The sequence below is a fragment of the Aythya marila genome (genome assembly GCF_965140915.1).
Source record: "Aythya marila genome assembly, chromosome: 2".
In the NCBI taxonomy this organism is placed as follows: Eukaryota; Metazoa; Chordata; class Aves; order Anseriformes; family Anatidae; genus Aythya; species Aythya marila.
In genome coordinates, this window is record NC_139043.1 from 24,224,619 (window position 1) to 24,251,088 (window position 26,470).

Consider the following 26,470-nt stretch of genomic DNA (forward strand, 5'->3'; position numbering starts at 1 on the left):
TCTGCAGGATTTCTGCGATGTTGATGGAACCCTGTGATTTAGCAGAGCAGCTGCGGTGACCCCTCGCCCTGCTCACTGCTTCTGACAGCTGCCTACCATGTGTAGAGGAAACCTCACAGACTAAAATCTCTCTCATAAAGTAAAGATCTTTAGATAAACATGCAGGTCCTATCATGCTATTACTTTAAAAATAAATAGTTTAAACCCAGAACTTTTTGTGTGGCGCTAAAAGAGTGGTAGGGAAGTATTTGAGGCATTCTGCATGGTAAAAATAATGTGTATGTGACACAGTATCTCCCTTTAAAAAAAGAAAGAAGAGTTCAGTGTAAACAATAAAAGGCATCCTGAGCATAAATAATCTGCATAAGAAATTAGTTAATCTGTCTGTTAGGACAGGTTTGACTCGCTGAACAAGGCTCATCAGGTTCTTCTAGTCTGTGTTAAAGAATAGTGTCATAACCAAAGGCAGACAAACAGCCAGCCAGTAGTTCATATATCAGATGGGAGAAGATGGTTTGATCTGAATTGTAACTTTTATCCACACAGTAGATTTACTCTTATCAGGATTTTTATTTAGGAAAAAGTAAAATGGGATGAAAGCGGGAGCTTAAAATACAATTGAAGGATACGGTGGTTTGTTGTCTTTTTTAAATGCCAAAACTTTAAATCATTGTTAGGTAAAGACGGATTGCTATTGTACTTGTTAAGGCATTTCATTCACATACAGTACCGAGAGTTATATCATTGCTACAGTTTTCCTGCTGAGCTACCATCATCTTTTGTCTTGCTGTCATGGTATTACACTGAGGTACCTTCCACATTTGGGTAGGGGTCATTATCCTGGTGCCTGGTTGTGTTGCCTCTGCTGAGCAGGTTAACTGCTTGAGGTCTTTTATCTAGACAAATGTTTTACCAGCGCTTTTGCTCCACAATGACACAAACTGTTCCTCAGAGGTCAAATACAAATGAATTAGCAATGCTGTGCTGGCATGTTCCTTGTGTATTCCCACACCAATGCAGACTCTTGGGAGTAAACGTATTGGGTTTATGAAATGAATAAAAATAGCGATTAAAGTGCCATTTTTTTCAAGATTTGCTTGAATTCTCAAGTATTTGCCTGATGTCTTAATTTACTGTAAAACTGGGTTGTCAAAAGACTACTATTTTACAATCAGCTTTGACATCCATATGATAATCATAATAGCCTCTTCTCACAAATAAAATGTATGCATATGAGTGTGATTCACAGTTCACACACCTTTGATGTGTTTAGCTATTTTTATCAATATCTTCACTTAAAATAGTAGCTTTGAGACTCAACCATTACCTGGGCATATTTTGGTGTTTTCTTCCTATGCGTGAGTGATAATCAGGAGGCCAAATAACAGGTGAGAAAATGCCCTAAAGCTTGCTCAGGTGGACAACATCTGACAACATCTAGTATAGTGACATTAGATAAAACAAGATGTAAGAGCATGCTTAAGAGGCATTTTCAGGGTACCAAAGCTTTCAAGAGTTAAAGTAGAAGTTCATGTTAATGTCCATTTGAACAACTTTATGTTGGGCATAATATAGATGTACATCTTTAACAGTAAGTAAAAAGCAAAGAGGTGGCAAGAGTAACAAAAATTTGGTGTTTGAAACTAACTTCTATACTATCAGTTTTAGGCAAAAAGGTTTAAAAAGTGCATATTTCCTATGTTCAGGGTTTTGGTGGATTTTGTCAGTCTTGTCCCAAACAGGAAAAGATGTGTGCAGCATCTAATCCTCTGCATCTTTTCACAGTAATTTAAAGATATTCCTTGGTTTGTGAAATGGTATTTGATATGACCTTGTTGAACAAAAGTGATGAGCACTGTAATTTGTCATACAAAGAAAAATCTCTTTTCATCTCCTGTTCATACAAACCTCAATTTAGGAATGTAGCTGAACAAATATTTAGCTTTAGGGATGTGATTAAGACCTACTGAAGCAAATGAAGTTTCTGGATGTGCCAGTGTGGGGAACAGGAATTCTTCTCTCAAGCTGGACTAAATTTCCTTAAAAAATTAAAAATTTAAAGTTTAGACTGACAGAGGCAGGACCAAGGTCACTTGCCTTCCCAAAGATCTAAAAGGTATCAATGTGTAGTAGGATGTCGGTATTTATTGCTTTAGCTGCAAGTATTTAATTTATGTTGAAAATACTAATACACAAATTTAACTCAGTAATTCCTGTCTCTTCCTGTCTCCCACCGGGAAAACCACATTGACTTCAAACAAGCTCTGTGTGGCTACCGGTCTCTTTGCATGGAGTGCCTTCAAAGGTCATGGCTACAGTCTTCGTATGGTAGTACAAAAATGAAGTTCAGTTTTAAGCATGTGCATAAAAACAGGAATATGTATATCAAGGTATGCCTTATTCCTTTATAGCTTACAAAAATGAGCACCCCTGAGCTCAGAGCCAACTCTTACTGGTGATGTGTGGTGGTCGCAGTTGTGTAAGAAATACATCTACGGTACAGAGAATCGAAGGGAAGATGCTTTTTGTATGAGGAATGTTTTTTTTTTTTTTGTTAGCTATCGTATTTGTGGAGTTTTGTATTTTTTTTTAGTTAGAGCTTCTTTAGTAGTACCTACAAACAAGATTTTAGAATACATCTCTACATGAAAGCATTGGGGGACAGAGTAAAAGAAAAAATTTCTTCAGACTGCAATTTTGTTGGAGGAAAAAAAAAAAACAAAACAGAACAAACAAACAAAAAAAAAACACAAAGTACAAGCAGTTTAGTGGTGATAACATTTTGCGTGTGTGGAAACTTTGGTAATCAAAAAAATGGACTTGAACAGGTTCATGAGCACATTCCAGCCAGTGGACATCATTGTATCTCAGAGCTGGAAAGACCTGTAAGGGAACGGAGCTGGGGTGATGCAGACTATGATACAGGCCTGGCAGTCTTAGTTCTTTGGACTAGTTTCACCCTTGAGCGGAGGGAGATTTCCAGGTAAATAGAAACTGATTCAATTAACATTTAAATTAACAATGTCTTCTCACAGTCTGCTGTCTTGTCTGCCAGGAAGAATGTAAGGCTCATCTGGACTACTGAGACTGTATGTATGCAATGAGGGTATAGACAACTTGTATTTTTATTTTTCAGTTAGGGCAATTAGTTGTGTTAGCTTAATCAAGTCCATGTAGCTTAGTTCTCACAAGGAAATTTTTCTGCTTTGGGACTAAAAATGATCAAAGACTGTTGCTAGAATTTGATTTTTGTTTGTTGTATGAGTTCATTTAGAGTATGCCAGCGGCTGCTGCAGCCAGTGAACCTAAATAAATGTCTGTTGGATATCTATTTAGCAGCAGGCTCCATTTTTTTCAGCACCGTCTCCACATAACCTTTTAATCTAGCTCTTGTCTTTGACTTTTCATATTTTATATATTTAACCCCTTGATGCAGATATTTTGCATTAAGTGCTTTAGAAATCCTGATTTACTGTCTCAAGGGATTAACTAGAATTCCAGTATTCTCGCTTTATCTACATTCATTTATACAGCCCATTTATTTCTAATAAATACATTGGCCTGATCGTATTTCTCTGAAAACTTTAAGCCCTGAAAATAAATTTATGCAGTGACATAATAAAAATAATAAAAACTGTCTTGGATATTGCTCTTATTCTTGCTTTAAATATCAGCTTCCAAAGGCACAGTGGGTTTATATTCTCCAAGTAAACACCACCTTTGAGGTTCATGCTGCAAAGCTCTAATTTTTAGTTGACTTCTAAGAGGATTTAATCAAACTACAGGATATATGATTCAAAGCAAAAAATGTAATTAAGAAAAATCTTTTTCTGTAGGCAAAGAGCAGCTTGTTTTCATTAATTTTATGAAGAATGTTGTTTTTCTTGGCTGAAAACTTAAACTCATGGGACAAAGGAAGATTTATGGGGTGATCAGCAAAATCACACAGGTTTTGTGTTGCAGTGCTGTTTTTGCAGTGACCACTAGAGTCCCAATAGCTAAAGGTTTATCAGTGTTTCTTTTTATAAATCTCTATTTTCAGAAAGGGGTTTTACTCAGAGATTAGCTTTAAGCTAAATATATGCACACAAAGTCTCAGTGTGTATGTAGTGTAGTAAGCATGTATATTTTAATGTAAACAATTTATAATGCTTTAAGAGCTCATACATTAGAAGGAAAAATGAAACTGAACTAAGGATGGATATTTAGACCTCCCATTCATGTACTGCATGTGCTGCTTTGTTGTTACGCCTTATATATATACATACAGCTAACTCTCCAGCAGTTGCCGAAAGGCACGAGAATAGAAGATCAGAGACACGATGTCTCTTGCCCTAATCCTTCAAGGTGTCAACACCACTTGTGCGGTACTTGGGCCAAAGATCTGTGTGTTGTATCAATTTTCACTTTTGTGATTGTTAGAATGGAAGTAAGGAGCCTGCGATGAGACTGGGTCATTGTGTGGTTGTTTGGCTTATTTCTCCCTTCTGAGTTTTGACCCCCTTAGACGTGAAGTTCAAATTCAGCTTTGACTTTGACACGCATAGTTTTAAACCAAATAATACAGTTGTTTACTTAACTATATCAAATGGAATACTTACTGTATCTCTAAAAATCTCTCTTATAGAAGATCAGTGGTTCGTGAACAGTAATGAAACAAATATCTTAACAGAATGCTCTTTCATTCCCCATAATGTCAGCAAGAGTGTCTACTTGTTTAATACTGTAGTAAACAGAAAAGTTCATGGTTCAGTGCTTAAGCCTCCGAGCTGTCTCCCCAACTGTTCCTGGCTGCCAGTATTTTACTTACTCAACAGGAAACTAATTTAATTAGTACAAAGAACAGGCCAGTACAGATGCCTGCATGAAATTCTTTCAGTTTTCAGAAGGCATATACCAAAGCTGCTACATCAGATGGAAAAACAGAGATCAGAAAATCGACACAATGGAATATATGTTGTCCTGTGTTATCAAAGACTGCTGTCTCAAATTAAATTACTCTGGTCTTGCAACATCAAACCAGACAAAATATTTCAGTTGAAAGAAATAGAAGCTGATAGTAAATTTGAGCCAGGCTTATGTTTTATATTATAAATCTCTTCATTGTGTTTATGACTAACTGGGAAGATAAACAATCCATTAGTTCTTAGCAATACTCTTTTCTCCTAAAGTGTCTGTTTTGAGAACTTTTAATAAAGTGGCAAATTCAAACGGTAGTTAGGAAATACAAAAAATAAGGTTTCAAATTTAATTTCTTCCACATGTGGTTTATTCATTCATCTATAGTCTTCATTTACAGTGTCATATACTGTCATTTCTTGGGACCTCAAATCACTTCTTTTTTTTTTTTCCAGGATAATGGATTGTGAACACAGATGGATAGTTAAGGTTTATCTTCATCTTCATCATTCACTGTTTGATCCTATGCATTACGGCTACAATATCTGTAGCCTGCACCAGATACAGACTCATTAATTTCCATGGAGGCTTTTTTTTTGTGATGCATCATACCTTAGTTCCTCCCAGCATCAGGAAGCCACCTTCATAGTACCTCCAACAGCTGAGTTGGTACAGAGGTGTCTGCTTTACACACTAGGAGCTGAGGTACAGGTATTAAGATGGCAATTGTTAAAAATAAATCAAATTTTCCTGCCTGATTTCTCAGAGCTGCTAGCATCTTTTATTGCTTATTATGTTAAGATTGGATTTCATTTTGCAGTGACCTCAGTTGCAACAGTGAATGCTCAGTGTATCAGCAGTCCAAACCAGAAGCCATTTTGTACTATATGGAAAATGAGAATTGCCAAATTAATTTCTGTTAGAAAAAAAATATATAATAAATAAACAGGTTAATATAACTTCCTTACCATCAAGTAGGAGCTCTAATATCTTTTCTAGCATCATGTAGGAGCTCTAGCAGAAGCAGGACTCAAATGCAATTTTCTAGGCATTCATGAAACTCTTACTTTTTCTAGTCTCCTTCACTTACTTGAAGCCTTCCAGCTTCCACAATAAAGGAGTCAAGGGTCTAATTTTCAATAAATCTCTTTGTCTTGCAAAAGCAGCATATAGTTTGGGCAATGAATGCGTTAAAGGCCTCATGGGGGAAGAAAATAACCACAAGTTAAAGAAGGCATAACGCAGACATAGAAGGCATATATACAGCATTGCACAAACATTTTTAACTCCCTGAGCATTTGGAAACTGAAGAATTGAAACAAGAAAGTTTACATGTAATGAATCACAATGATGCCTTCTTTCACCTTTGTCAAGATGTGTTGTCAATGGGATTCATACCTTTCAACCCACAGTGTGAGGCCAGTAGGTAGCAGTAGGAGGTGATTATCCTCTGTGTCAGGCTGACACAAGAGAAAACACCGTGCACTGTGAAAACAAGCTTACCTGCTGTTTGTTGGACAGGATATAATGTTGTGTGACCCAGGAATAATAGTTTCTATTGCTGCTGCTGAAAAGACGTGAAGCCTCCTGCCTGCCTGCCCTTTGCCTCTCCATGTCTTCTGCTCCTTTTCTGACCATCACATCCCTGGTCCCTGACCTGGTGCTTCAGCTTGTTTCCCCTCTCCTTGTCAAAAAGGAGTCAACCACAGAATCCCTCTCAATTGTGCTTGTCCTGGTTATTGGATGTTTGACACAAAAAAGTATTTTTTGTATTGCTGTAGTGCTTAACTACCTTCACCCTCCCCAAAAAATACTTGGTATTTGTGAGGATGAGGAAGATTTATGATGGAAGAGGAGATGTCCATCCCTCTCCCTGTCCAAGATAAATGTTATGAAAGTTGCTGCTTTCTTTATCAGCATGTTATCCTTCTGTCTGTTTTGTTTGCCTGCTTGTCCTGGTCAACAATTGAATGACTGAGAACATGACAAATTCTGGCTTTCTCATTTAACCACTGTTAATCACTTGACATTGCATTTAGAGTTAGTTTGCACAAGATATGTGAAAAGCAAAGAGCCTCACTCACATGCTGGCTTAACTGCTGGGAACTTTTTCCCCTCCCATCTGCTTCGTTCATTATTATTTAGAAGCAAATCAGGAAGCAGAATTGGATTAGCAGAGTGGGTGGCACCAGTGGAAAACAAGCCCTGTGTTGGCAGTTACCATGCCAAGTGCATGTGAAATTGCCCATTTTAGCAGGCAGCTTCAGTTTAGCTTGGTGTGATGACATATGGGCCTGGAGGGTAAGAATCTATTTCCATATTATAGCAGCTTCTGCTGTGATACCTCATCGTTTGTAGCTGTGCTGTTGCCTGGCTTTGGCTGCAGTTTGTCCTTCTCCTCTGTCCTGCCATGCTGGGTGCCTTTGCTGTCATCTCTGCTTTTTTCTGAGGTCCACACCAGCAGTTCTAACTATATCTTGGTACCCACAGTGCCCCCAGCTACTCCGTTGGTCTCAAGCCATAAGCATGTTGAATGTCAAGAAGCAAAATAGGGAATCTCATAACCCCCACATCTGTTCTGGGCCTCCAGAATCAAAGGAGAGAAATCAAGCCCTCACTTTGACTCGTAAGGGTCAGTAGTTTCTCAAAACACTGGTAATATGCATTTTATGTTCTAAAAATAAATAACGTAGCATGTACATTACACATCAGCTCTAAACTTAATCACCTCATAAATAGACATTTACAAAAGAAAAATTAACTTATTTGAATTGATAAAAATCCCCTGTTTCAAATATTGGTGTTCTAAAATTTTCCAGGATATGATTTCAGTGTCCAGTGTTGTGTATTGTGCTTCTGCATAAAGGAAGTTTTGGTGCCTTGCATTAAAATCCATGTGAAAGGTATACCACCAACTTAGTCAATTTTGTAAAATAAGCTCAAAGATATTTTAGAAACCAGACTGCCCCTAAGTCCCTCAGCTGTGATTAGTGAGTTAACAATAACATTTCTTATTTTAAAAAAATCTCTTTTTCAGCCTCCACTTACTATATAAGGAAAATAATTAAAATAACTCTATGCAAAGCTCTTTCAAAACACAGAGTCTGTATCTCATTGAGCTTACAGTACCGTTATTGTAGCCCTTACTTGTAGGGATAAAAATGTTTTGATGAGTGAGAGTTACAGGCTGTTGACATTCTTTTAAACTATTTATTATAATTTCCAGAAATTCCAGTGCCTTTTTTTGATCACTGTTCACTAGACCTTACTTTAGAAACCTTTGTTTTATGGATACTCAAGGGGGGGAAGAGAAACCTCATTGGTGAGAGCCTATGATCCACTTACATGCAATGTGAAAAATGGAAGAATTTATTCCCATTAATCTTCGTTACCAGAAGCTGTGCATGGTAACAAACCTGGTCTAATGCAGTTTGTCAAAGGTGGACAAAGCATGACGCATGATGCCATTTAAAAAATAAAGCTGAAACAGTTGTACTGAGAAGAGCAGTCACACCTCAGAGGATCTGACATGGTGGGCAGGCCTCCCTCCCTGCCTGTAGGCATACCTCTCTGCTCATACTGTTTGGATAGTTGTCATATACCTGAGATGACTTTCTAGGTGTCTACCTGCAGCAATGACAAGTTCAGAGAAGTATTAGGAAATAATACGAGGAAATGGAGAAATCCATCCCAATCAATCAACTGCAGACAGATCTAAATCAAACGCTCTTGAATGTGTGTGTATTTATCGTCTAATGGCTGCAAAATCAGAACATCGTGCACCAGTAAGGTGGCTAGGTTCTGTCACTATTCATATAAAGGCTTACATTTCATATAGGTTTCATTCTGTGACAAACCCAATATATGAAGTTCCTGCTGGGGTTAGAGATGTAATCGCTTCTCAGGCCCCAGTGGTAGCTTCTTTGTCACTGCCTGTGCGAGGCCTGAACACATCATTTACAGACAAAGAGGTAGCTTAATTCTTTGTTCAGGTTTTACAAGTGAGCGAGTTACTAATTTATTCATATGTAACCGTTATGATCTTTGATACCTAAATTACAGTGTGTTTCAGGATAAAATTAAAAGAAGACCATAGTGGGTTTTTTTGGAAGGGCCTAATGATCCGAGATGATAAGCTGTATTTATTATTTTAAAGTGAAGATGGATAATTGTATACAGGAAATCACAGTATCTGCTCATAGAGAGCAATGCAGTGTTCTCCTGGTGCATCTATTTCACCTTCTTTTGAAATTAGACCCAGAGCATGTGTCACAGAAATGCTGGATATCGTTCTGTATTGTTACTGTCGGCCCATCTGTTCTCCCATTTCTTTCTCCCCTTTCCTGTAACCATTTCCAGCCTCGTGACTTTGATATTTTTCATAGAGACTAACTATACTTTACATGACTCATAAAATGAATACAAGCTAATCAGGCAGATTGAACTTCAGTCACCATGAACAAATGAGGACTTACTGGAGCGCCGTGCTATTCAGTAGTGCTAGAGAAGTTTCAGTTTGAGAAAATCCATCGTAAATGAATTTATGTGCCCACCCAGATTTATTTTAATTAAAATCATCCATGATTCTTGGCTGTTGCTTTGACTACTAAGTACTTACAAATAAGCTTAATAGACATGTTTGTTTTTTCCACAGCTGTAAAAATACATATTCTGCTACATGATTGTTTTTTTATCTGATTTATTTAAATAGAGTTAGGTAAAGATGCAGTTTATAGGGAGGTTAGAGAGTCAAAATCCTATTTAATTAACTTATACCCACTTGGGAAGCAGCCAAGGTAAAAGAATGCAGTGAAAGTAAGCTTCAAATAATATGAAATCTTTGAAAAGGTCTAACCACCTTTGGTGAAAGGCTTTCCTGTTCTTAACCTTGTGTCATTTAAACTATTTAAATGAGCTATGCAAAACCTTACATTTATAATGGTGCTTCAGAAAAAAAAAAAAAAGAAAAGAAAAGAAAAGAAAAAAAAAAAGTTTAAGTATTTCTTGCAGTTACAAGAAAACAAAGTCTTTCGTACTCCATCTGACCATGATCCTTGTTTTTGCATACCACAAAATGCATGGTATGTTACACCTGATTTGTTATCTACCATTTCTGCCACACGTATGAAACCCCTTGAGTGTGTGAGACTGCTTTCTCAAAACATGTAAGTCTTTCAAAAAACGATCAGGATTGTGAGGACAGCCTCTGTAATATTTGAAGGAGGCCTGATTTTGAAAGGGTGTGGTTGCTCCACATTTTATAAAAGTTGTGTCTGTGAGAAATAACCTCATGGTGGGTTTCCCAAATCATGCGTTGTGTTTGAGTGTCTTAGTCATACATGTGGAAAAGGCTCTTACCGCAGTCAGAGTGGCAACTGCAAGAAAGAAAATGCAGCTTTGTGATCTCTTTATACACTAGATAGGAGATCTTCACTGCTGTGTTGATGCTCTAAAGAGGTGCCAATTCTGGAACATTTTTTCCATTTAATGCCACAGAGACCAGACCGCACTGTGGAAATATTTCTGTTTCAGTGCTCCATATGGTTTTGTATGTAAAAATGGGATTGACAGGGAAAAATGCAGCTGGCCTGAAGCTGCCAGTAACTGTTTCTAATGTCACAGATTTTCAGCAAGAATTCCAAGTGGGAGTTGGATAGATGAAAGGACTGCAGTAAGTACTAGCAGAGCCAATAGGGAATGAGCATGGAGGCAAGCAATATTCCATATAGACACCAAAGCATTTCCTAAACTGAGTTTTTTTCTCCTGTGCCCCATTTGAGTCTTAAGAACTGTTGGGTTGGGCAATGATTCAGGCTTGGAAAAGTCAGCTCCAAAGACTTCCTGATCTCTCTGTCAGTAATATCATATGACATTCATGGTGTGGGTGGACGCATAGCTTAAGAGCTTTGGACATAATGGAAATTTGGAAACATATTCCAAAATTTAAATATATCTATTACTTAAACTTGACATTAATTTAATATACTGCAATTGTGGGAAAGAGCCTTGTGATTCAGCATGTGAGGTCTACATTCTGTTTAATTTTATGTGTGCTTAAGGGTTGCAATACTGTCCTAAAAATTTTATTTTAATTGACATGACTATTTTGGCATAATGATCAGTCTCTGAAATCCACAGCAGCAAATAGACTGTATAACCAGATGGTTCTTACAAATAGCAGCTTTCAGCTAGAAGGATCTTTGCTATCCGGAATGTGACTGTAGAGATGTCTGTGTCCAGCTAAAACAAAGGCTGTTATAACTCCACATTCTGGATTAATTAAAAATTCTCTGCTGGTTTGAAAAGTAGATTCCTTTTGGAAATAAACTCTCGGAGAAACACTAAAAATAAAATAAAATACAGGTGAAAATGGATTTTTTTTCCTTCTTTCTTGTTTCTTCTCTCCCTGAACATTCATTCTCTCTTCTCTAAAGAAGAGCCAACAAACATAGCTTAATCCCAAACTGTCTGTAGCTACTTTCAGGCTACTACAATGGTTTTTAGTAATGATAAACATTCAAACTTTGTTTTCTTAATGTTTAGCATTTATCTGAGAGAACTAAGGTAATTTGTAGTGTTGTGGATCCCTCACAGAAGAATCTTTATGTTCCTAGGAGTCTTTGCTTCTTTAAGTCAACCAGCAAAATGGTCCACACCAGTCTCAAGACTATGTCATTGCTACTTTGCACTGATTTGCACTGGAAGCAGTAGATTTGTTCTGAGAGCAATTATCTTTTGAGAAGTAACGTGTAGTTTTAACAATCACATGTATACGAAGTGCCCTACATGTGAGTACATGTGAGTACTTTAATCTTCACATGACTTAGTGCTTGATTTGGGGGATAAGGTGAATACAAATGAGTCATCTGGCAGGCATTTAGTCTATCATATGTCATTTTCTCCAGTAGACTGTTCCAGCAGGGTACAACCTGGCAGCTCTGTGGCAACCATGGGGATAAAAGCCATGACAAAGAAAACCAGGAATAAATTTCTTCTGGAAGCGGGGAGAGGAAGGAGATGGTCTGATATGTCATCACATCTTTACTGGGAGTTGGCCAACTGTTCAAGTTGATAAATAGCCCTGTTAAGTAACAGTGACCCTATTAAATAACAGTCCTGAGATTGGCAGTCAGTCAGTTTCATTCATGGTATTTAGATTGGGGTAAAGTTGATCTGCACTTCTTCGCTTTAAGCTAGATATTAACATACAAAGAATCTGAAGTTTTTCTGTCCCATCTAAAGTTTCTGAGTTCTGGTTAAATATGATTTGAAACTTCACAATCTGTTTAACATCTCCTTGATATGTTGGCAGGCCAACATATTTTTTATTGAAAAAAAAAAAAAAAAAAAAAAGAAAACCAACCAAAAATATCCAAGAAACATTCAGTTGGATACGTGGGCTCTCAGCCATCTCTTGTTTGCTGCTCCCTTGAAACAAGTACAGGAGATTATCCTTATTAGGCAATCTTAAGGGTATTCCCAGATATTCTGAGTATAGTTTTCTTCCTTTTTAATTAGTAGGTCATTATGAGTCTTCTGTCTGCTTCCCTAAGTGGCCAGCTAAGGCAGATTTTGCTGTGTTTCTGGATACCTGAAAATAATTAGCCATTTGTGAGTTGGCAGGTGGCTTCAGACTTCAGAAAGTGAAGCTTTGCCATGAGTAATGCACTGGGGAACTGCTGTTAATGAAAAATAAGGATGTAATTCCATGATTTTGTCTTTGCAGGCAAAAACAGCATGATAAGTTTCTGCCTAGCTCTATCCAGGCCCTTCCTTCCTGCTCCCTTACCAGTTTGCAATCCCTCTAGTTGTGCTGGTGCAACTATTTATAAGTTTCTATCAAGCTGGATCACTGAGAAGATCTCGGTTTAAAATAATCCCACTGCCGATACTTTAGTTGATCTAGCGTACCGAGTCTGATGTATAGACAGTTCTATTAGGAGAAGTGACAGGGACACAAGGTTTGTGGGCAGTGGAAATTTCGTGACTTTTCCCCAAAGATAAAACATTGTGGGAGGGTACAACAGCTCAGCTGACAAACCGGTTGCTTGTGCTTGAATCTCCAGCCCCTTTGGCTGTTCAGTTTAGTGAGAGACTGTGATTCAGAAATCTCTTACCTGTTCTTCCTGATGCTCCTTTTTCTCCAGAGAGAGATTCAATCCAGTAACCTGTATGTTAATGGCTGTGTATTGCCTTTCAACGTTTCCTTTTTCTGAAACCATGCTGAAAGATTTTTTTTTTTTCCTTTCTGTCAGTTATTTTAATTAAGCTATACACAAATTTAATTCAGGCACAGCATTTACTGATGCATTTCAGCTGATGCTACAGCTGAGATATGGATCCCACTGTGTCAAACATTAGCAAAAAGTAGGGTTAGGCTCTTTCTTTGTAGATCCAGGAAGAAAGCATTTCTTCAGTTCACATTCAGTCAGTTCTTTGGCAGGCTTTTTTTTTTCCCCAAGTATCAGGGTGAGAAGCATAATGATTTAGACACATCACATTAATCACAAAATAGAGAGAGAGGGGAGGGGTGGGGGGCTTGTTTGGGTTTCCTGCATATTGGAATCTAGAGAATCTTTGGCTCACGTCCTACAGTTTTTCTACTGATGTAATCACGAGTGAAAATTTATGCCTTTACAGGGACTGAATTTGAGAAGAGAGAAATTTTTAAGCCGTTAAAAATATAAATAACAAACTGAATCCTGAAGCCTTTGGAGAAGGAAAAACAAAAATTAGGGTGTAAGAAGTTGTAAGTATTTGGCTGTTTGTCAGGTTTGAGAAGTATATTCTTGCAAACAAACAGCACTAATATTTTTCTGGTCTTGATGTGTACTGAAATCCTCAGCTTTCTTTTTTGTTTTTAATAAGGTTTCTGTGGCTTTGCTTGCAAAATATATTGAGCTCAATAACACTGCTATTTTTGTAGTATCTTCGTCTGAAGTATTAGTTTTCCCAGAGCTCGCTCACAGAGGGCTGTGCTTTATTCTCAAAAACTAGAAGACATGTAGTAGATTCAGTCCTGGCCATTTTTCATGTGAAGCCTTATTCAAATGGTAATTGTAAAAGGCTTTGTGGACTTTGTTCTCAACTCAAAGAAAAAAATTCAGCTGTGGGCAGCTAGGGTAGTAAAGAATTTTTGCTGAAAGACTTGGAGAGAACTCATTTGGAAGTTACCACAGCCACTCAAAAGTTTAAGGTATACCTACAAATCATCTGTGAAACCAATCAGTTACCAAATGGTATTGGAAGTGAATATTGTTAATAAAATATTACAGTAATAATCAGAATTTGTGTTCCTTTTTTTCCTAGAAAGACATAGTATGAAAGAACTAATTCTAATATTCTATGTGCAAAGTATGCCTGGTTGGTTTGCAATTATTGATATGCATATATGCTACTTAGCAACTAGCATAGAATTTAAGGGTTAGTCTTCACTCTACAGAATCAGCCTCCCACACTGGGCTGTCAGATGCTTGTTCACAAAGTTCTAGGTGAAGCAGGACTCTCACTTTGGATTCTTAGTGCACATAAAGGCACAATTTGGAGAATTGATAGGCCAAGTAAGGATTTCAACAAGCTCCAAAGTTTGCAGCTGTTCTAATTGCACTTTTTTTTAAATTTAACTGTATTTATGTAGTTTGAACTATTGGTTGCTTTAGCCAAAATTGGGCACTCATTTTGGGAAACAATCTAAACCCAGAGGCTGGAATGTAAAACAAAGCCCCGGTTACAAAACAGAGGTTACAGAGGGATAAAGTGACTTGCTTGTGGTGACATTCAGTAGATAAGTCAAAATCTTCTTTTCCCACTTCCCAGCCCGTTATCCACTGAGCCATGGACTGCTCACCTTTAATAAGGTTATGCCATGTCGTTTACTTTAATGTATGTACATGTATGCTCATAAAATTGCTTTGTTTAAAAATTTGTGTTTCTACTCCAACATTTTATTCTCTAACTAGTTTACAGTCCTCGTCCAGCACTCATCTCTTCTAGGGTCATCCCCTGTCACCCTCCCTGACACTAGACAGTGCTCCTGTGGTCACCTCACAAATTCCTTTACTTGCAGTTGCAGTGATCTGCCCAAAGACAAAGTCCATATGGGAAAAAAAAAATTTGGCAGGAAGACAAATTCTGTAAAGAGTCATGTGTTTATATACAATCTGTGTTCTGATTCATACATTAGCACTCTATAGAAGAATATAGAGCAATATTTGTTGCTGAAGATAAGTCTGGGAGATCCAGAGTATACGAATAACAACACAGTAACTGAGACACAGTAGAAAGTATCTAGGAAAGGGAAAAGAGTTAGAAAATGGGGAAAAAATACTAAATGCTTTGTTCCTTATTTGTCAATTGTGGTTTATTTTTAATGACAGATAGTAATTATTAGTATAATGTATAAGTATCTTATACAGTACTACTGTGAACAGCCAACAGTTACCAAGATAACCCAGAGGTGTAATTTGAATATGCAACAAGATTAAACATTACTGCATAAATGTAAAGTGAATTGGGAAAGACGTGTACATGTATAAGGAGAGGAAGATGAAGATGTTCTCTCCTTGTTATGTCATTATTAAAAAAAAAATGGAAGTCACATTCATACTGTGTTTAGTAAAGGAGGTTATCTGATGATTTGGCCATGCCAGTATCTTGCACATATTTAGCTGAGGCTTCTTTAATTCTTTTGATACAGCAAAATCTTGAATTGACACTGTAAACTGACAATGTCAACATGGGCTTTGGCACAAGCTGAAATTAAATTGACTTAATAATTGACACCTTCATTAGACTCCTGAAAATTCCTTTGTAGCCACATCTCAGTAAAGAGGATATTTTATTTCAGTGCTATTTTAGCCGTGATGAAAATCCACCATTTTTCTGTGTGTTACAAAGTATTTGAGTTCAGGAATCACATATCAGCCCATGGCAGAAAATATTTTCTTCCAACCCTTCTCAGTCTGTAAAAAAACATAGGTTTTCTAGTGTCATCTTTTTTTCCTTTTAAATAAATTTTTAATGACAGCCTTAAGTCTTGCCTCTCCAGTGTATTTTGGGGCATGGGTAACTAGATAAAGCTAAAGCCCAGCAGAAAGCAATTGTAGTAATCTTATATTGAACTTTAGTGAACAGTGTTCCTTGGGAACCACAAACAAGGTGTAGTCCATCGAAGAAAAGCTTTCAACAAAGCCAGGCACTACATTGAAATAATCTTTGAGCTAATACCTCTGAAAATATGCAGGGAAACTTTACAGGCAGCAGTCTTCTGAGCCTTGTCCATGGGGTAATTCAGAGCCCAGGCTAACAATACTGCAGATCATTTATTTTTCATATATTAGAACAAGTGTGTTGCAGTTAAATCTCACACAATTAGAAGTTCCCTGAGAAACAAAGCACTTTAAACATGACAATTCCATATTTTAAAGCATATATGTATAGAAATGTCTTTATATGCATCCATGCCTTCCACGCACACTCAAACATACATGTTATTTGTACATTTGTGTTTATGCACATATCTTATTGACACAGATATAAAATGTGTATGTATGTGTGTATATATGTACATGTATATATATATATTTGAAGGGGAAAAAGAATTTATGGGAGGCTGGCCAGATTTAATTTGTCTGCTTGTATTTAGCACTTAAGGGCTTATATACTCAGTTTGCTCAAAAGAGTGAAGAAGTACTCCTTGCTTATGCCTCAAATCAGAAATGCATGAAGTGCAGCTGCAGAGATAATACATTCTCCCCAAAGGCTTTGGCTGAGCAAATTAGGTGTCAATGGGGTGCCTGCGCAGGCAGTACTCTCTCTAATTAGTCTCTTGAGCCTAGTTGGTGGCGGGTATAAGATGATCTAATCAATTGGTCTGTGTCTGATGGTACGTGTAAAAATCCTAGCAGGCAGAGCTGTCTCCCACAGGTCACTCACCTGCACAGCGGGAACACTCATTTTCATTTTTCATCTCTTCCATCACATGATGCTGACAGTTGGTTTTAAGAAAATTGAATCCAAAAAATATCTAGTTCATAGGGCATGTAGGTCAAAATAAAATTGCATTATGGGTATTGGTGATCCAATTAATTAATATTTATAGCAACGAATTGCATGTAGATATTATCTGAGTGCAAATAGTATTGATAATGTTTGGTTAGGTTTTTTAAATGACTTCTCTAACAAAGAGAGGAATAAAAGCTGTGAGGGAAAAATCACCTGTTAATAGTGTACTTTTTTTTTAGAGAGGATGAGCAGCGGCTGTGTTATGTGCATGTCTTTTGGAGGGAGAGAAAGAATATATTGTTGATGATCTTAAATACCCCCACATTTCGTCTTGTAGGAACACAGTATCTCTGGTTGTCAGCTCACATTTTGATTTTAAATCTGGTGTTGTAAAATGAATACTCTTATAATAATGCTAAATCAGCTGCCACATAAATAGACATGCACTCTGAGTATGCTTTGCATGCTAAGGACACTGCGGGAGCACAGCTCCACCCTGTTTTATAATTTATACAAAAACTAAAAGCACCTAGAGAAGAATGCTGATGCTGCCAAAAAGAACATGTATTGAATTGGTAATTTGCATTTTTAAAGGAAAGGGCATTTTATTATTAATTAAAAGGAAAATATTTGGCTCTTTGGTCACCCTTCTCTGCCTCATGTCTTGAGAGCATGATTAATGTTTACACTATAAGCTTTAGTGTTACACCAACAGCTACTCTCTTCTGACACTGACCACTGCCATTTTAAGGTGTGTTAAAACCTTATTTTGTCCCACTTTGGATCTGTGAGAAACAGGATGTATGCAGCAGATGATTTCTCTAGATAACAAACATACAATTGAGTTACTTGATTTAGGTCACTTGATATTTCAGGCACATCATTAACTTGCTGTTATCATCATTGTAATCTTCTATTAAGTTTAGTGAAAATCAAAACTGCCTGTACCTGTGGTGAAAAAAATACAAGTTCATTTTTAAGACAGTCTGTTATATTTCAGGGTCCTTTTTTAAAATAAATAAATAAATAAATAAATAAAAAGAAAACAGAGAGATCTGAAAGAACCCTATTTTGCTCTTGGGAAATCACAAGTTGTAAATATCCCATTTAACAATTTACGCTTTTATAAGCAAACTGTGACCAGAGGCCATTAACACAATCTGCCAAGTCACCAAGCAAAACTTTGATTTGTATGATCAGGAAAATGTATTAAATTCTAAGCAAGGGTATTTCTAAAATATAACTTTAAGAATGCAAACGTGGACTACTGAGTGACCTGGCAACTGAACGGCAGCACTGTATGGAGAGTCATGCTTCAGGAACTGCCTCGGGTCTTGGTTGTGTGAACAACCCATGATTCACTTTGACAGCCTCACTGGGGAAACAATGTTGTTTTTTTTTGTGTGTGTGTTTTTTTTTGTTTGTTTTGTTTTTGTTTTTGTTTTTGTTTTTGTTTTAATGGGTTCTCACCCATATACAATTCCATGTTTGTGCTATTTTGGATTTTCTGCAGTGGACAACTAGACACCCTCTTCCTCCAGTTTAAGGGAGGTGTCTACTTGATGTTACACAGTAAGTCTCATTGTAAACCAAACAAAAAGACAGGGAAAGACATCTTCTGTCCCATAGCACAGCAGTTACAGTGCTTCTCTGAGAGGTGGCATCCCTGTGCTCAGTTTCTTCCTCTGCCTCAGGACAGGTAAACCTCAGTTTCCTATTTCCCAGGTGAAGGCGTTAACCATGAGGGCGCTCCGAGGTATAAACAGAAGGGATTTCACCTGTTGACCCCACTTTGAATTGATAATAATCATTCAGAGTATTAGGGGCTCCAATACAAGCCTCAGATACTCTCAGTGTATATATTCCTAACCATCAGGCCTGTTCTCCGTGTCAAAGCTCACATAAGGATTTTATACAAAGTAGAATTACCGTGGCAACCACACTCAGAGTTCATCATCAGAAGGACCTGGCCACTGTAGTGCTGGTGGGGATGGTGGAAGGTCTTCATCCATCCCTGCTTCCCGAATAGGGCAGGCAGTGCATCTGAATGCATCTTCACAGAGACTGTGATCGCCAGCCGTTCTGTTTCTCTGGTTATGCACTGTCTTCTAGTTTTCCCCCAGCCAGATCCACCTGGGAAATTTGGAATGAAATCACCTCTTCTTTTTTTTTTTTTGTTTCACTCCCATTGAGTTTATTGTTTTATCTAGACCTTGTTCCACATTGATGCTGGCAGTGGTTGCCAATATGCTAAGGTTATTCCCCATGTTAAATGGTGGCAGCTTTGTTCATTTCTAGGGAAGCTTTTAATGTTACAGGGTTTGATTCTGAAAGTGCAAGCTTCTGATGAAGGTATTCCCCATCTCCTAGGCTTAGGCCCTGCCTTGGAGAATGTGTGATCAGTTTTGCATACAGAGCCAAACTTGAAGCCAGAAAATGTAGTAGTGTCACTGGAAAATTTTAGCATATCTCTGGGAGAAGTGTCGTGCTGACCTCCTTTGAAAATTTTTTTGAGGTCCACTGATGGAATGGAGAATGTTCTCTGTAATTAATATAATTATCTAATTAAAATGCAGTTTTTCTCCAATCTGAGCAATTCGGTAACTCCAGAAAAAGTTCTTTGTCTTTTATCCAAATCATTTTGTTACGTGTCCTAGATGCCCCTGCTGGTTATGCCAGGTGCTGAACTCCAGCAATTTGGGTTTAGCCTGAAATCAAGCAGCTGTTCTGGATCTGGACAGTCGTGGTTTCCAAACTGCAAGCTCACTTTTCACAGCTGTACTGTGGGTGGCGGTGGTGGTAGAGAATGCAAGCTTGACATTGGATGGAGTCTGGGGAGTTTCATTGCTTCTTTCGTTGCTTTGGGACTCCAAAGAGGTAATCCCTAAAATGTATTGTTGGTTTGGTTTGGCTTGATTTGGTTTGGCTTGGCTTGGGCAGTAGTGGCAGCAGTGTTTCCCCGGTAAGCAGTTGTGAACCTCTGCATTTGATGTGAATCACTGCTTTTCTTTTTGAGCTTATGAAGGGTAAATTGAATGGGTCAACTCTAATGTATTCCTTGAAACAAGATTGACTGGGGCTTCAGCCAAACTCCTAGACCCTGGGGAAAGTGGGACTTTCATGTGGAACAGACATTCCATGCAAGCTCCAAAGGCATTTAGGAAACAACCCAAGCAGGACTCAAGAGGTGGTAGACCAAGCTCCAGGAGGGCCCAAGATGCTGCCATGCATCATTAAGAACAGGCTTTTGTTAATCCCAGTCAGGTATTCTGGCACTTGAAGGGCAGAAGAAGAACTATAAAGAATCATGACAGGAACCCTGGAAATTATGAAGTGTAGATGCTGTGTAGAGATTAGGGTGTTTTGATGAAAGCCACAATTAAAATATTATACTTGAAACTGCAATTCAAAACTGATGTCTTGTTTTTCTCCTGCTTTTGAAATGAGGGCTAGACTAGATTCACTGGCACCTGCATTCAGTTTGATTTAAATAGTTCTAGGACATGCTAATACAAACCAGTTCTATGCTTGATGAATATTTAATTTTAAGTTTTCTTTTTCTTAAGTGCTAAAATTCCTCCGTATCTGAATGTCTTCCTGCAACAACATTTAAAAAATGTAGCAGGTTTGTAATTGTAGTCCTTGGTCTTGAAAATCCCTGTAAAACAAAGATATTTGAACTTTGCAAAACTGCAGAATTTCTCAGCATTATCAGGAAACGAAGTCTCACTTTATTACTTGGCAGAGAAATCTACTTGGACATTTATTAAGAGCTAAGTATCTTAATTACAGAATCCCTCTAGTAGCTCCAGTCCATCCAGCCTTTATCTGGCCCTCACCTAGTTCACCTTCAGTTGTTAGTTTTGTTTTAAAGTGATGCTTCCAATATTCTTGGCCTGCCTCCTGGTTAGTGTAAATCTCAGGTACATCCTGGTACATTCCTGCAAGTCCAATCACAGCATGGAGCCTCTGTAAACAGCAGTCATTAGCAGAGTGAAAGATAATGTAAACGAAACTCTTGGTGTAATGTTTACTTTCTATATATGAAAGGAGTGGATTTTGATATATTTTTATAAGTAGGAAAACACCCAAGTAAAAGGGAATGTGTTTAAATGCAGGGCACCAAGGAGCTCCGTCACCTGGCTGTGTTTACAAAAGTGTCCGTGCCACCTCGAAGTACCTCAAATAACTCTTGGGAAGCAAAGCTGAGGGAACCTTTTCATAAACTGGTCACAAGCAGTGCTGGGAAGGCAATCACTAGAGTCTCCAAAAGAAAAAGGGCAAAAAGAGCTCATAAACTCCTGAAGCTGTGCCAGCATTTAGCAACCTTCCTTTGCATCCTTGGGGTGTGACCACCTTTAGCAGAGCCAGCTGTCTATTTATAGCCGCCTGTAATTTCCATGGAGAATGTGAATGCTGATGCCACCTCTGAAGATTAGCACTCGGGGCAGATATATATGAATATGGATTAATATATCCCATTTAGGTAACCACCCTGCAAACATCGGTGTTCTAAGCTCATTTGCTTGAGGTACCAGCTCTGAAAGTGCTTTGGATGTCTGTCCTTTGCTCTGAGCTGGTGTCTTCATAACCGGCTTTAGACTAACCTATTATTTACCAAGTTAAAAAAAATCATTTAAAAATGCAAGTCGTGAAGCTTATTATAATTTATATTGTTTCCTTACAGGATTAAATTTACCAGTTTGGAGGAGGGAAACAAAAACCTAATGAGGAGGCCGACACCAGGAAGGAACCATGGCCTGTTTCCTTTCTTTCTCTGTGGTGGATTTCATTCAAAAGAAAACTGAAGCTGGCAAGACCCTGTTTTTCCCTGCAATTTATTTAAAACCTTGCACGTGTTTGGATACCTTGTGATTTCAGAGAACTATGTGAAGATTAAGCTTTTGCTTACTGATACATGGCATGTACTCTTTCAGTCTTTTGTGTTTGATTTTGTTTGATTTTCCACTGCAGTGCTGCATCTTTGTAAGGATTTTTATGCTTTCACCAGCAAAGTCTTAAATACATTAAGACAACACATTTGGTGTTCACACTTCTTCAGTAATGACTGTACAAAAAAAAAAAAAAAAAAAAAAAAAAGCCAACGGTGGCATAAAGGACTGTGTGTTTTCTTTGAGAGTTGTGCACATTTTGCAACCAATGGGAAGACAATTTCTGCCAGAGCAAGCCCAACTTGTCTGATCGGCTGACAATTACAGCACCTTGCCATTATTCCTGAAGTGTTGGGTTATTCCTTTTTTTTTCATTATCTCCTCAGACCATTTATATCCATATTAAAAACATGGCAATAATTGCATGTTTATTTCAGTACTCTGAATTTGGTTACTCTGCTTAGGCTATGTAGCATGCCAGTTTTCAAAATAGGCCTGTGAGAAGGACAAAGCAAAAAATGATGAGATATACTCAGCTGACAGATACAAGACAAATTCTTTAAGGTTTTACTCCCATTATGCATATTTCTTTCTTTGATGGGTCTTGGCTAACATCTCTGTTTTTCCTCATGTTATTTACCTTTCAGAAAGTTTTCTTGAAAAGAAAACAGAGATGCTGAAACTGTTCCATTTAATTCAAGGCAGATACTAAGGTACAGAGAAACTTTTGTTTAATGAGCCATTAAATCCAGCTGTGTTATTTTGCTGCTTACAGAGTGAAATGGAGAATTTTCCTTATCCCAAGCTGTTTGCTGTTCCACACCAAAGCACCTTTCAAGTTATTTTCTATAGTTATCCTGATCTGATTGGAAGGCACTGCTGGATGACGTGTCTTTAGATCGCTTTTCTGAATGAATCATTCAAATGCAAACTTTGCAAGAAACAAAGTTGTGTGATTTTAGAAAAGGAAGCCCCTGCTACATTGTGTTTGGGGAGAACATTGTGTTAAAGGGTGGAATAAACCTGCCCTGATCATAATACAATGCTTTGCATTCAGAAAGAGCAGGGTATGGTGCAAAAACCACTGCTGAGTTATGCTCCTGCTAGGACAGAACCGCTTGCTAGGCAATATTATTCTACACATAAATTTGACATCCTTTGCTTGCTGGGTGCATTGAATTACATTTTAAAGAAATGCAGTAACACTTTGGTTAGTTTTCAGTGTTTAAAAGGAGGGGAAAAGGATTTGTGCTACTGCCATCTTATTAAACTCCAGCGGTGTTTAATAAGAAAAGAACACCCAATAAGGCAAATCCTTGAATGCTCAAGTAGCTACGAAAGGCCTCTTAATGAACTAGGATATGAGTCTACACTTTCAAAGAGTTGAACCGTGGAAATATTCTCAATATTTGCACAGCCATTAAAACACAATTTTCCCCAATGACATCTCTGTTTCAGGATCTGGTAAAAGCCATCTGAAAGCCACTTTCAGTCACAATCCTATTTAGAAGTTACTACAATTTTTCTCCTGCGTTTCTGAAGGGGGAAAAAAGTGACCACTGAACTTTTGACTTTATCACACACTGAAACTGCCTTAGACGTGGTTTGTTTGGGTTTCATGTTGCTTTTTTTTGTAAGAGAAAAGTCTTTTATACATTATCTTTGCTACTTAAATTGTGTGCAGTTTGATGACTAAAATTAGCTATTTTTAGAAAAAAAAAAAAACTTGCTGCAAAAATCTGAAGAATTTTTGAAAATGTAACAAAGATTTCAATTAGGAATATAAGGGTAGTTTCATAGACACATCTACTTGGCAGCTTAAATCGGGAGGCAAGCAATTATGCTGCTCAACTAAACATCTGAAGGTTTAATATAGAGAGTAATTCCCTAACTGTTCCCACAAGCCTAGCACATTGCTATCCGTAGTGAATCACGGAGTATTTGCTTAAGGTATGTGTGCGCGTGTGTGTGTGTGTGTGTGTACACACACGTGCGTGTGAGATTATCTTCTCTGCCCCATTCCCACTTTTAAGCAACCGCTGAAATAATTAAAGTTCATCCACACATCTTCAAACTCAGTTGCCCGAAGGAAAGTGCATAAATACCTAGGTTCCTAAATAGTAACTTGATTTTCAGCACTAGTGGGGTTATTTCAGCTGCAGATCAATTAAGGGATGACTGGGATTACTTATGCTCCTCCTTTCAGGTTGTTCTGATTCCCTGTGGTGACTTGGGTTTGCTGTCACCAGCAGAGGCACTGAGTCTTGGGGGTGTTCCTGCACCAAGGGCACCTGGGCTCAGCCAGCTGCTGCCATTCGCGTGAGTGCTGCATGTTCATTCAATCTTCTGGGAAACCTCAATTTATTAATTTTTTATCACTTTGAGGAAGTGGAAGCTTCTTTGTCCAGGGAACTGACTGTACAGCCTTATTTCCCCTTTTCTCTTTCCAGTAGAGCCCCTACCTGCATTGGTAACCTGATTTGACACCCATCAGTTAGGATCCCCTGACAACTAAACCATCTCTCCAGCATCTTGCAGAAGTGAGGTTCTCCCCATAGCTCTTCTCAGTGCTGATGAATGGACCTTTTAAATTCCATCAATGCTCTTGGTACAACTTCAGGGAATATCAGTAGTGTTACTCTCTTTTTCTCACATCCTTCCCAAACCAGTTCCCTGCAGAATCTTCAAAGGGACAAGAAAAATTAGCCTGGTCTTCCAGACATGCTGCAGGTGCTGGGAATGCAGTTTTTTTGTGCCATCAGTAGTCAAAAGTTGTTTTAAATGGTCAGTAGTCTGTGCAGCCCAGTCCTTGAGGAACTGCGGGACTCGCTTGGAGTTGATAGCTGGAAGCAGTGTGACTTTTTTTGTCTCACCACTTGGCTGGGCCCCAGGAGATCCTTCCTGATGATGCTGAGAGGATGTGGCTTAACTGCCAGAGGGGAGAGCAGCCACAGGGCAGCAGGTACAGCGGGCAGATAGAAGTGGGAGGCACATTCTAACAGCGTATGATACCTGATATTAGTTGACTGGGGAGGGAAGATGGTGACAGAGATGGTCTGCATGGTACGGAGGTTCCTTACGAGTTCAGGTTCCCAGAACCTGACTTTAAAAGCCAGCCATCTGGAGATGGCTTTGTCCCCACTCGTGCTAGGCTCAGAGCAGCTCTAACCCATGCCCAGCAGGCACAGCACCAGTCAGGACACACCAACGCTGCCAACATTACATTCTTGTGTGGTGTCTCGGGTCGGTTGGGTTTTTTCGTTTCTCACTATTGTTTTTAAACAGAACCATATTTTAGGATAATGTCAGTACATGCAACACTGAAAATTCAATCTGCAGTAGACAGAGGCACTGGGGTTTTCATGTTGTCTTTGTTGTGCAGGGGTTCTGGACTTCAGACACCTGTGGAAAGAAGTTAGGGTGATAAATTCCCTGTGGGCTAGTGGGTGACATCCACTCCTGTGTACTCTGTGTCAGTGCACGCAATTGAATGTGGTCAGTGCTCTGGTATGCTCACACACAAAATACTCATCTGTGAATACTATTGGATTTTGTAATCTTTGTTATATAAAATGTTTAGGCTGTACAGACTGGGGAGCAAAACACTGACACCCCATATAAATAGAATTATGTTGCATTACTGAGCATAACAAAACTCTCCCCTACCAGCGTTTAGGTGGAGTGACCGTATGTTACTGCCTTGCATTTTTCACATAAGCAAAAAATCTAAAAGTAAAGGATGCACTAAAAATTCCCATCCCCCCAGATGCATTTCAATGGTGCTGCATACAAAATCCCAGCTTGCCAGCTTCCACGTGGATTTTTGTATGGTGCACTAAGAGGTGTTCTTTTTTTTAACGAATAAAAAGGGGAGGGCTGGTACATGAAAACAATGTTAATGTAATTAAATATATATATATATACTTCAGAAGAACAGCATAGTAAGCAGTACAGTAAAATAAATGTTGCATTATTTGTTACACCTTGTAATTTGTCTGTATTATGAAAGATGTAATGGTTTGTCAGCTGTAACTGTTGTTTTCTTGTAACATCATATTGAATAAAGTGTAGCAGAATCTCTCTTCTCCCTCATATATGTGATCTAGACCACATAAAATCCCTAAATCGGGGAATAAAGCCTTTCTTTTATTTTTTTGTTCTCCAGAAAATGAACGAGGAAATGTTTGTAAACAACAGATTTTTATGGAAAGAAAAATACTTAGAAGCAGGCAAGCACTTAGGCAGTAATTAGTTGAAAAGATTAGGCATTGAATCAGCCAAACACATGAGCTTAATCAAAACTACAAGGCAGTTGCTGGCTACACTGGGCAAGGTTTTTAGCACAGTGTGTTTCTGTCTGTACTAGTTAGTAAGTACATTATTTGGTGTCTCTTTCCATTTGTTATATGTATGTGTGACAATGGACCTCTTTACAACACACTGGGATTTAACTGAAGTGGTAGAAGGGCCAGTTTACTGACAAAAAAAAAAAAAAAAAAAAAAAAAAAAAAAAAAAAAAGCCTGATTTCAATATATCATTGTATGGAGAATAAACTCTGGCTTATTGCAATTTCTTTTGAAATAAAGACCTGATAATTCTGGTGGAAAATTATGTAAAACACATGCTCTGCATTTTTCACAACTTTGATGTGGGAGCTGGATTTGCACCTGTTCAT

General features: G+C 38.1%; 1 protein-coding gene across 6 annotated transcripts in view; it reads left to right on the plus strand.

The window, feature by feature from the left end:
• Nucleotides 1-25,874, plus strand: part of CDK14 (cyclin dependent kinase 14) — a 329,577-nt gene extending 303,703 nt beyond the window's left edge. For 4 of the 6 annotated variants that reach the window (XM_082754726.1, XM_082754730.1, XM_082754728.1 and 1 more), the window contains one exon: nt 21,590-25,874. The gene's annotated coding sequence lies outside the window, so the exon portion shown is untranslated. Of the gene's footprint in view, nt 1-5,354; nt 5,856-13,539; nt 13,649-21,589 lie in introns of those variants that run through there. The other 2 variants (XR_014317025.1, XM_082754727.1) reach the window with 2 other exon arrangements.
• The last annotated feature ends 596 nt before the right edge of the window (nt 25,875-26,470 follow it).